The following is a 10,601-nucleotide window of genomic DNA, read 5'->3' on the forward strand; positions in this document are numbered from 1 at the left end:
AAAAAAAAAACAATTGAAAACTTTAAATATGATAATGTGATATATTTATTTGTGTTAAGAAATGTTCAAATGTGTGGGGAGAGAAAAGGATTGATAAAATATATATCATAAAACCCAAATTATATCAAAGTCAACTATGAATTATGTGACTCCCACAGGCCACAGCATGACTCTCGCATGTGATTCAACGTGTGACAATTACATCATGGATCGAATTGGGATTTATTTATATTTATCAAAGGTTTATAATTAACCAGTTATTTCATGAATCAAATAACATATATATATTCGATATTTTTTAAAAAATTATTATAATGAGAGGGGTAAGAAATATTGCAATGGTGCATGCACATTGAATTATTTAATTACTTATATTTTTAGTTCATTCATATTAGGTCATGATCCCACCACTATTATTAAGGGAGTAAACAATTTTCCCACTCAAGATTTGCTTTAATGACATTTTTTCACTCAAAATGTTTTAAAATATTACTTTTCCACCAAAAGTTTATATTCTGTTTCTACTCAAAATATACTTCACTTTTTTAATAAGTGTTTGACGAGTTATCAGGAGTTAGGGTAAGAGAGGTTTTGTAGAGTGCATACCAATGTATTGAATGGTGGTGATGGATTAAATATTAGCCGCCAGAATCAACTGGAAATCAGATAAGAACATGAAACTTTAGCTTTGCGGTGATTGACAATTGATGAGAAATCAGGTATCAGAGTAAGTGAGATTTTGTAGAGAAGAGATCAAAGGTTTAAATAGTAGTGACAAAGAGAATTTTTGTTGTCAGGATCGGCTCTAAGTAGTAACAGAATATTTACTTTATGTGGAAAAGTGATATTTTGAAACTTTTTGAACGAGAAAGTTATTAAAACGGCAAACCTTGGATGGGAAAAAGAAAGTTATTAAAACGGCAAACCTTGGATGAGAAAAAGTCGTGAACTCTATTATTAACTCTTCCCAACAATGACAACTCTTATTTTCTTATCATTTTCGATTCTATTTCCAATAATTCATCCAATTACATAATTTTTACACAAATTTATGATAATACTAATTAACGAAAATTAACCAAGCAATTTGAAATTCTGAATCCGCTTTTCCCGGCTAGAAGCCTAGGGCCTTAGAACAAGAACATAATAAATCAAATTACGTGAAGTCTAGGATACGGTGTTGAAATTTCGAATCCCAAGACTTTGGATTTTGACATAAAACATTTTTGAAAAAAAAATGTATAAAATACTTTTTTCCTACTCTAAAGGAGGAATTCAGTATTGAATGCCAATTATCTGTTATAAATTAATGTGATTTTCGACGTGTTTATATGATGAGGAGGAAGTGAAGAGAAAAATGTGTGATTGACTTATTGAGTTAGATGATAGTGATGTTAATGGTTGAATAAATATAAATAACTTGATAATCATACAGGGTCGGTGTATATTGCATCACGCATGCTCGCGTGACACCAAATCATACTTTAAAATGTGATTAAGAATAAAAACGAGTTTAATTTTGACTGCTGGAAAAGAAGCATCGTTTTTTTATTTAATTAAAAAATAGTTTTCCTCAGGCTTATTTATTTTTCAATTTGTATTATTATTTTTGTATAAAATTCAGACCAGTCATTGTACAAAAAAATAGTCATTGCTTGAAAAGGCCTTCGGGCAGCCTATGAGCATCATCAACTTTTGACTATGAAAAGGCGTGATCATGCTGATAATAAGTTATAAGAAATGAATAATAGGGGCGGTGACTTATTAATTAATATTTTATTCACAGCTTATCAACTTTTGATAACCCCTCAGATAACTCCTTATTTTATTAGCAGCTTCGATTATTCCCAAGGTTAAGACGATGCCTTGGAATATCCCTTTTTTTTTTTTTTTTTACCTTAATAAACATTTTCCCTTTTTATTTATTATTATTGTTGACGCTTGATTTTGGACGCCAACGACTCGCACGTGGGAAACTCTGAGCTGACCCAGGAGACACACGTGATGGATCCATGAGATTTGAATATGGAGCTGAGATTATATATTTTGCAGAAAAGATAAATAAAAGATTGACAAGAGGGGTTTTTATAGTGGTTCGGATGCAACAAGCGACTCCTACATCCACTGTTATTTTATTTGATCTCTCACTATTTCTATGAATTTGCCCGTAAGGCATACAAAGATGAAGAAATACAGTGTTTTTACAGAGAGAAAGAATTGAAGCTAAATCTCAGCCCAGCCACCAGCCTCCTTTTCTTCGGGAAGAGAAATGCCCATTTATTCACATTTGCACTCAATGCAATGAGTGTTTTGCAAGCTGCCTTGACACATGGAAGGCTCTTGTCCATTCATCTCTTTGAAATGAGATAAAGTTAGTGAGAATATCTTTGGAGATATGGGCTTGACAGCTGGTATAAAGAGACATTAATTGTGCTGACATAGGCTTGACTTTTGAGGCATAACAGAAGCCCCCCAGTTTTTGAAGTGCGTAATCGCGCTTCAGAAACTAAGTCTTTGATCTGAATTGCTGCAGTCTCGAACTGAAGAGCTCGAACTGAAATCTGTTAGGAAGATGATCAGAAATCTGTTAGGAAAACGACCTGAAATCTGTTAGGAGCGACCAGAAATCTGTTAGGAAAACGACCAGTAATCTGTTAAGAAAACGACCAGAAATCTGTTAGGAGCGACCAGAAATCTGTTAGGAAAACGAGCAGAAATCTGTTAGGAGCGACCAGAAATCTGTTAAGAAAACGACCAGAAATCTGGTAGGAAGACGACCAGAAATCTGTTAGGAAAACGAGCAGAAATCTAGTAGGAGCTCGACCTGAAAGGTCATAACGAGCTCAATCTGAGCAAAACAAGCTCAACTTGAGAGCAAAACGACCTCGACCTGAGAGGTCAAAACGAGCTCAAAAAGCAAAACGACCTCAATTTTAGAGGTCAAAACGAGCTCAATCTGAGCAAAACGAGCTCAACTTGAGAGCAAAACGACCTCGGCCTGAGAGGTCAAAACGACCTGAATGAGCGAAACGACCTCAACTTGAGAGGTCAAAACGACCTGAATGAGCAAAATGACCTCAACTTGAGAGGTCAGAACGAGCTCAATGAGCAAAACGACCTCAATTTGAGAGGTNAAAAAAAAAAAAAGACAAATTATTGAATTATGATTGGAATGCACATAAATTTGAGAAAGGAGGCTCTAAAGTGGTGATATTTTCGTGCCTAATTCGTTCAAAAGAGTAGACGGTATGCCATAAATTAATTAAACAACATTAATATAAGTAATTATGACAATAATGTAGTACTTAATTATAATTTGTCACAGGCTCTGTCTGAAGTGGTGATATTTGTCACAGGCTCTAAAGTGGTGATATTTTCGTGCTAATTCGTTCAAGAGAGTAGACGGTATGACATAAATTAATTAAACAACATTAATACTAATTAATTATGACAATAATGTAGTACTTAATTATAATTTGTTACAGGCTCTGTCTGAACATAACCAATTACAAGTTCAATTAATCTGTCTTCTATAATTGTTTTAGACGAAAACTGAATAGGAGAATCGACAAATATAAAAACAATTCTGCAGTCTTCTACTTTTTTTATTTATTTATTAAATATTTAATTAATCAATTTCTTTGACATTATTGTTTTAATTAAACAAGTAATCTATATTTAATAATCGAAAACAAAGTTATCGATTTTGAGATTATTAAATTATTTGTTCAAATAATTTTTATTTAGACGCGAAACGATTGATAATTGTATATACTATAAGTTATATTTTGTGATAAATAAGCATTCCATAATCTATATTATAGAGATAATAATTATTTTATAATATGATATTGTTGATAATGGCACAACCAAATCTCAACAAACAGATAAAGTCCAACAAACCAATAAAGATCAAGATCAATTCAAACATGAAGATATAGATAAACATTTACGAGAGTAAATCTAAGAACTAACAAACTATCTATACATTTAAATATTTTCAAATGTTGTAACAGATTGAGCTTATCCAAAATCATCTATAAATAAAACAACATGTGATCCTCCTGGATGGGAGAGGAAACATTTTCTACCATCTGTCTTGTTTGATTCTTTATGGTATCAGAGCCAAAAAGACTTATGTCTCTCATCCATGGCCTCCAATGAATCCTCTACCAGCAATTCCTCTTCCTCTGTCGCTACCAGTTCCATTCTCCCCACCAAACTTCATCATTTCATCACAATCAAACTCACCAAAGATAATTATCTTCTTTGGTGAGCTCAATTAATCCCATACCTCCGTGGTCAAAACCTATTTGGTTACCTAGATGGCTCCATTCCCTGCCCACCCATCACAATTCCTTCCTTTACCAACACTTCCATACATATCCCCAATCTCGAATACATGCACTGGTCACAACAAGATCAAATCATTCAAAGTGCCATACTCTCTTCCCTCACCAAATCACTTCTCACCCAAATTATTGGTCTTACAACTTCTAGAGACTTCTGGCTTGCATTAGAGAAAACATTCTCATCCACTTCCTCCGCCCGAATCCTCAGCATTCGTTTCCAACTTTCAACCCTTAAAAAGGCCTCCCTCATAATCACCGATTACTTCACCAAAGTCAAACACCTTTCAGATACTCTCTCTGCCATAAGTCATCCCCTTAGCTCCTCAAAAATCACCTCATATCTCCTTGCTGGTCTCCCCTCCTCATATGACTCACTTGTTACTGTGATTACCACCAGATTAGATCCCATCTCCCTTGATGACCTATATGGCTGCCTACTTACTCATGAAAACCGTCTTGAGCAACAAACAACCTCCAGTGAATTCAACTTACCCTTAGCCAATATTGCTACCTCCTACTCTGGTCGAGGTCATCATGGTTCACCTTCAAATAGAGGTGCTCCCCACTATGGCAATCGATCTAGAGGTAGGGGGCGTGGATTCCAGAATTATTTCCCTCACCAAATGTCACAATCAAACAGATCTCCATGTCAAATCTGCTCCATAATTGGCCATACAACTTCAAAATCTTTCTTTCTCAACAAAATCATGCTTTTGAAATAAAAAAGAATTAATTGTCAGTTTCTCAATTCATAAAAGATAACAACGTTTATTTTGAATTTCACCCCTCTTTTTTCTGTGTCAAGGATCCATCCTCGGGAGCTATCCTCCTCAAAGGACCGAGAAAAAATGGCCTTTATCCTCCGCATACTCTCACATCTCCCTCTACCAGTCCAGCTTCTTACATTGGCGAAAGAGTTTCGGTTCCACAATGGCATGCACGCCTCGGACACCCTGCCTTACGCACAATGAAAGAAATCCTCTCAAAGCACCATCTAGCAGTCACCAAAAATAAAAGTTTTCCAGTTTGTCATGCTTGTCAATTAGGGAAAAGTCATAAATTACCGCTTCAATTATCAAATTCTATTTCTTCTAGTCCTTTTGAGTTAATGTTTATGGATGTATAGGGTCTCTCACCCACCGAGTCTATTCATGGCAATAAATATTACTTAAGCATCATTGATGACTTTTCTAAATTCATATGGCTATTTCCTATTGATGCAAAATCAAAAGTTGCACATACCTTCATCAATTTCCAACTTCAAATTGAACGCTACTTTGATTGCAAAATCAAAAGCATCCAAACTGACTTTGGAGGCGAATTTCAGGCTCTAAAATCACATCTCCTCAAATCCGGCATCATTCATCGTTTGTCTTGCCCACACACTCACGAACAAAATGGGTCTGTCGAGCGCCGTCATCGCCACATCGTTGAAACTGGCCTCACCCTAATGGCCATTGCATCTATTCCCCACCAATACTAAGATGATGCCTTCATCACTGCCACCTATCTCATAAATCACCTTCCTTCTCTAGTCATTCACCACAAAAGTCCACTTGAGCTTCTTCAACCAAACTAGACTATACCCTCCTCCGTACCTTCAGGTGCGCTTGCTGGCCCTATCTAAGACCATATAACTCCCAAAAAATGGATTACCACTCTGATCTCTATGTCTTCCTTGGATATAGCCCCAACCATCGAGGCTATAGTTGCCTACAACCATCATTAGGCCGAATCTTCATTTCCAAACACGTCATCTTCGATGAAACTGGGTTTCCTTTCCAACAAATGAGTCCCCCTTCTACTAATTCACAAACCTCTCTCACATCACTACCCTCATCCTTCTGTATTTCGCAGCGTCACCCTTTGCAAAATGACCTCTGTATTTTGCGCCTCACCCTTCGACAAATGACTTACCGACTCTCTCATCAACTGCATCTTGCCCTAACTTAAGCCCAAACTCCCAACCTCGAGCCTAATCCTGAGAATCAAAACTTGCATCCTATGACCACAAGATCCAAAAGAAATATACACAAACCCAAAAGTCTCCCCCCTGATACTACTCCCACTCCGCGGGCCTTAATCACCAAGATCCAAGAAATTGAGCCCACTTCCTTCTCTGTTGCCTCAAAAAGCCCACATTGGAGACAAGCCATGAATGAGGAATTTCAAACTTTACTTGACAATGGCACATGGGTCCTAGTCCCTCCAAAGCCCAACATAAATCTTGTGGGCTGTAAGTGGGTCTACCGCATCAAGAAGCAGGCTGATGGGTCCATAGAACGATAAAAAGCCTGTCTCGTTGCGAAAGGCTTTCATCAATTACTAGGTATTGATTATGATGATACCTTCAGTCTAGTGGTAAAACCCACAACCATTCGAACTGTTCTCTCTTTTGTAGTGTCAAAATTGGCCCATTCGACAACTAGATGTAAAAAATGCCTTTTTACACGGAAACCTATAAGAAACTGTTTACATGACCTAACCTCCCGGCTTCTTTGATCCGTCATGTCCTGAGTATGTTTGTCACCTTCAAAAATCTCTTTATGGGCTCAAACAAGCACCTCGGGCCTGGTTCTCCAGACTCAGCACTAAATTGGTAGAAATGGGCTTTACTGTTTCCAAGACTAATACTTCTTTATTTATTTTCAGGTCTAACCAGGCTGTTTTTACTCATATATGTTGATGACATCATCATAACTGGGCCTCACCAATCTTTTTTACACTCGATCATTACAAATCTTCAGCACGATTTTGCCCTAGAAAATCTTGGGCCCCTTCACTATTTTTTTGGGTATTGAGGCCCTACAGGATAACCGTGGGCTTTTTCTCTCACAGCAAAAGTATATTTTTGACCTACTCAAGAAGACCAAAAATGCTACATGCCAAGCCGGTGAGCTCCTCCATGTCCACAACAGCCAACTTATCACTTTTCAAAGGTGATCATTTCAGTGATCCAACTCTTTATTGTAGTACAGTTGGCTCTCTCTAGTATCTCTCATTTACAAGACCCGATCTTGCGTTTGCCGTTAGCAAAGTGTGCCAATTCATGTAGCGTCCACAATAGATCATTGGACCACAGTCAAATGGATTCTCCACTATCTCCAACATACCATCTACCACGACATTCTTGTTCGTTGCACCTCATCCATAGACATACATGCCTTCTCTGATGCCAATTGGGCCGGTTGTCCTAACGACAGAAGATCTATAAGTGGCTACTGTGTATACCATGGTTCAAGTCTAATCTCCTGGAGCTCACGCAAACAACTAACGGTATCACATTCAAGCACCGAAGCAGAGTATCGAGTAGTTGCCAATACCACCGCTGAAGTTATGTGGCACCGTTCTCTCCTAACGGAACTCGGCATCTCAAGTCCAAATTCACCTACACTTTGGTGCGACAAGATAGGGGCCACGTACCTAACGACCAACCCTCTTTATCACTCACGCACGAAGCACATCGAACTGGACATTCACTTTGTGCATGACCAAGTTGCCCAACGTCAACTGTAGGTTCGATTCATCTCAAACACATATCAGATCGCAGATTCATTCACCAAAGCTCTCCCTACTGCACTGTTCTGCAATCTCCGAGACAATCTCAATGTTTACGAGCTCCCATTGCGATTGAGGGGGCATAATGGCACAACCGAATCTCAACAAACAGATAAAGCCCAACAAATTGATAAAGATCAAGATCGATTCAAACATGAAGATACAGATAAACATTTATAGGAGTAAATCTAGGAACTAACAAACTATTTGTAAATTTAAATATTTTCAAATGCTGTAACATATTGAGCTTATCCAAAATCATCTAGAAATAAAACAACATGTGATCCTCCTGGGTGGGAGAGGAAACATTTTCTACCGTCTGTCTTGTTTGATTATTTAGTTGATGCTTGATTTTGACACCAACGATTCACACGTGAGAAATGCTAAGCAGACTTAGAAGTCAGACATGATTATGGAAGTATTTAGTTGAATATCGGGTGAAGGACAATGTTTAAAGTGATTCGGATGCTCACAAGGCAAATCCTATGTCCACTGATATTGTATTAACGAGTGAAGTCAGGTCGCATTCAGCGAACTGAGTTACAATGTAGAAAATACAAGAGATTGAGAGAGAGAGAGAGAGAGAGAGAGAGAGAGAGAGAGAGAGAGAAACAATAAGCTTTTCTAGAGTGAAATTAGCCAATCTCACAAACGGGAGAGAAGTCCTCTGTTTATAGTGGAATGAATTAGGGTAATGATTACTAAGTCTGCGAGTGGGGTAGATGCCATGCAAATCCTTCTCTGCGTTCCATTGCTCACCTGCCCAAGTGATTTCCTTGACTTGTGTAGGACTTGGGCACGTGGACCTTTTCCAACCATTCGCCAACCTGGCATACACCCACTACACTGGCAGGAGCATGCTGCTTACGTCATCATGCGATTTTGCTGCATCTGAGCAGTTGTAGAACCTTCTTAAGTTTTGACAACCCATGCTGACAAGACTTCGCATCAGCCCTACTTTTCCAGGCATAACAGAAGTCCCCTAGTTTTTAAGGTTTGAGAATCAAATCTTGAGAACTTCATAATTATGCCTTGATATGATATGTTCCAGATGATGCCCGATCGATCTGACCTGGCTGCAAGGAGGTCGCAAGACATTTCCATATAGGCGACCTGAAATGGTCTTCTTTCATAAGGTCTATGTAACGCCCCGCTTGAGGTACGTTGTTATTGTTTCCTCTTTCGCCCTTAATCGAGTTGGTTTTTGTTATATTTGTTTGTTTGAATGTTATGTTGATTGTTGCCCTGAAATTGGTTGAAAATAGAAGGATTTGAGTGTACCAAGCTTCGCCGGGGCGAAGAAGAATCTTCGCCGCGGCGAAGATGGGTTGAACCAAGGATGAAACTCTCTGGACAGTTTCGCCGCGGCGACAAAGGTTTCTTCGCCGCGGCGACGGGCCGAATTTCATGTTGGTTGAGTTTTAGACATTTTCTTCCCTAAGGACAATTTGACCTTTCTACCCCTAATTAGCAGGAAAAGTGGGGAGTTAATTGTAAGGATTTTTCATGGAGAATGTGTTGATATGGGGGTGAGTTTGTAATGGATCAAAGGATATAGATGGAATTCCCAAAGAAGAGTAAGGGCAAAATGGGAATGATTGTGTTTATATTTCATTAAAAGGAATTAGAATCAAAGAAACCCTCATTCTTCTTCTCCAAAAACGCAACCCTTCATTCTTCTCCTCTCAACTTCTCTTTTCTTTTGATCAAGGATTTCCAAGGGATTTTGAAGTGATTTGGGGTATAGAAAGCAACCTAAGGCTTCCTAAGGTAAGGATTTCTCCTTAAGTTGTGTGATTTGTAGATTTTAGCTCATTTTGGTTTTTGAGGGTTTTCATTCTTTTGGTTAAGAGTAGAGAGAATAGCCAAGAAAGCCAAGTGGAAAGAAGATTTGGTGAAGTCTCTTCATAGCAAGTAAGTAAAACCCAACCCAAGTTGAGATTTATGAAATTTCTTGATTAGGGTTTTAATAGTAATGATGTATGTATGTGAAATACATGTGATATGCCATGTATGGATGTATGAATAGAGATTTCTATGCTTTGTGAATGTTAATACCTTGTAAATATGAGAAATGGGTTGTTGGATTGGCAAGGTAGTTGAGATGGATTTGAAGGGGTGTTATGAAACCCTTTTTGGAAGTGTTTTATTTGACAGGTTATTATGGCTTTGTGAAGGGGTTTTTCCCCATTTTGGATGGTTAGGAAAAGTTTTAGATTCATGGCTATGATAGAGTTTTATAGTGCACATGAGTTGTTTGATGAAATGCCTAATAGAGAATTGAGTGTGAGTAATGAACCTTAATTCTTGCAACATTGCATGTTGGCATTTCACAAGTGCATTAGTAGAGATGAATCATCCATGTGCATTGTTATATGCATTGACAAGTGACCTAAGAAAGAGTAGGAAACTTTGTGTATAGAAATACCCTATGAGTAGAGAGCTTAGTGGGTAAAATTACTCTAAGGGTAGAGAGCATTGAAAAATGCTACAATAGAATGAGTTAGAAGAGTAGTATAGTTGGGATGATGCTTTGTGATCATCACCCGACCGTTATGGGAATCGGATTGATGCTTTGTGATCATCATCCGAATAGCCTTAGAGAGATGGGTCGATGCTTTGTGATCGTCACCCAATGAGTAATAGAAATGGGGTAGATGCTTTGTGACCACTATCCGATTAGTTATTAGA

The sequence above is a fragment of the Pistacia vera genome, unplaced genomic scaffold, assembly GCF_008641045.1.
Source record: "Pistacia vera cultivar Batoury unplaced genomic scaffold, PisVer_v2 Contig6, whole genome shotgun sequence".
Taxonomy (NCBI): Eukaryota; Viridiplantae; Streptophyta; class Magnoliopsida; order Sapindales; family Anacardiaceae; genus Pistacia; species Pistacia vera.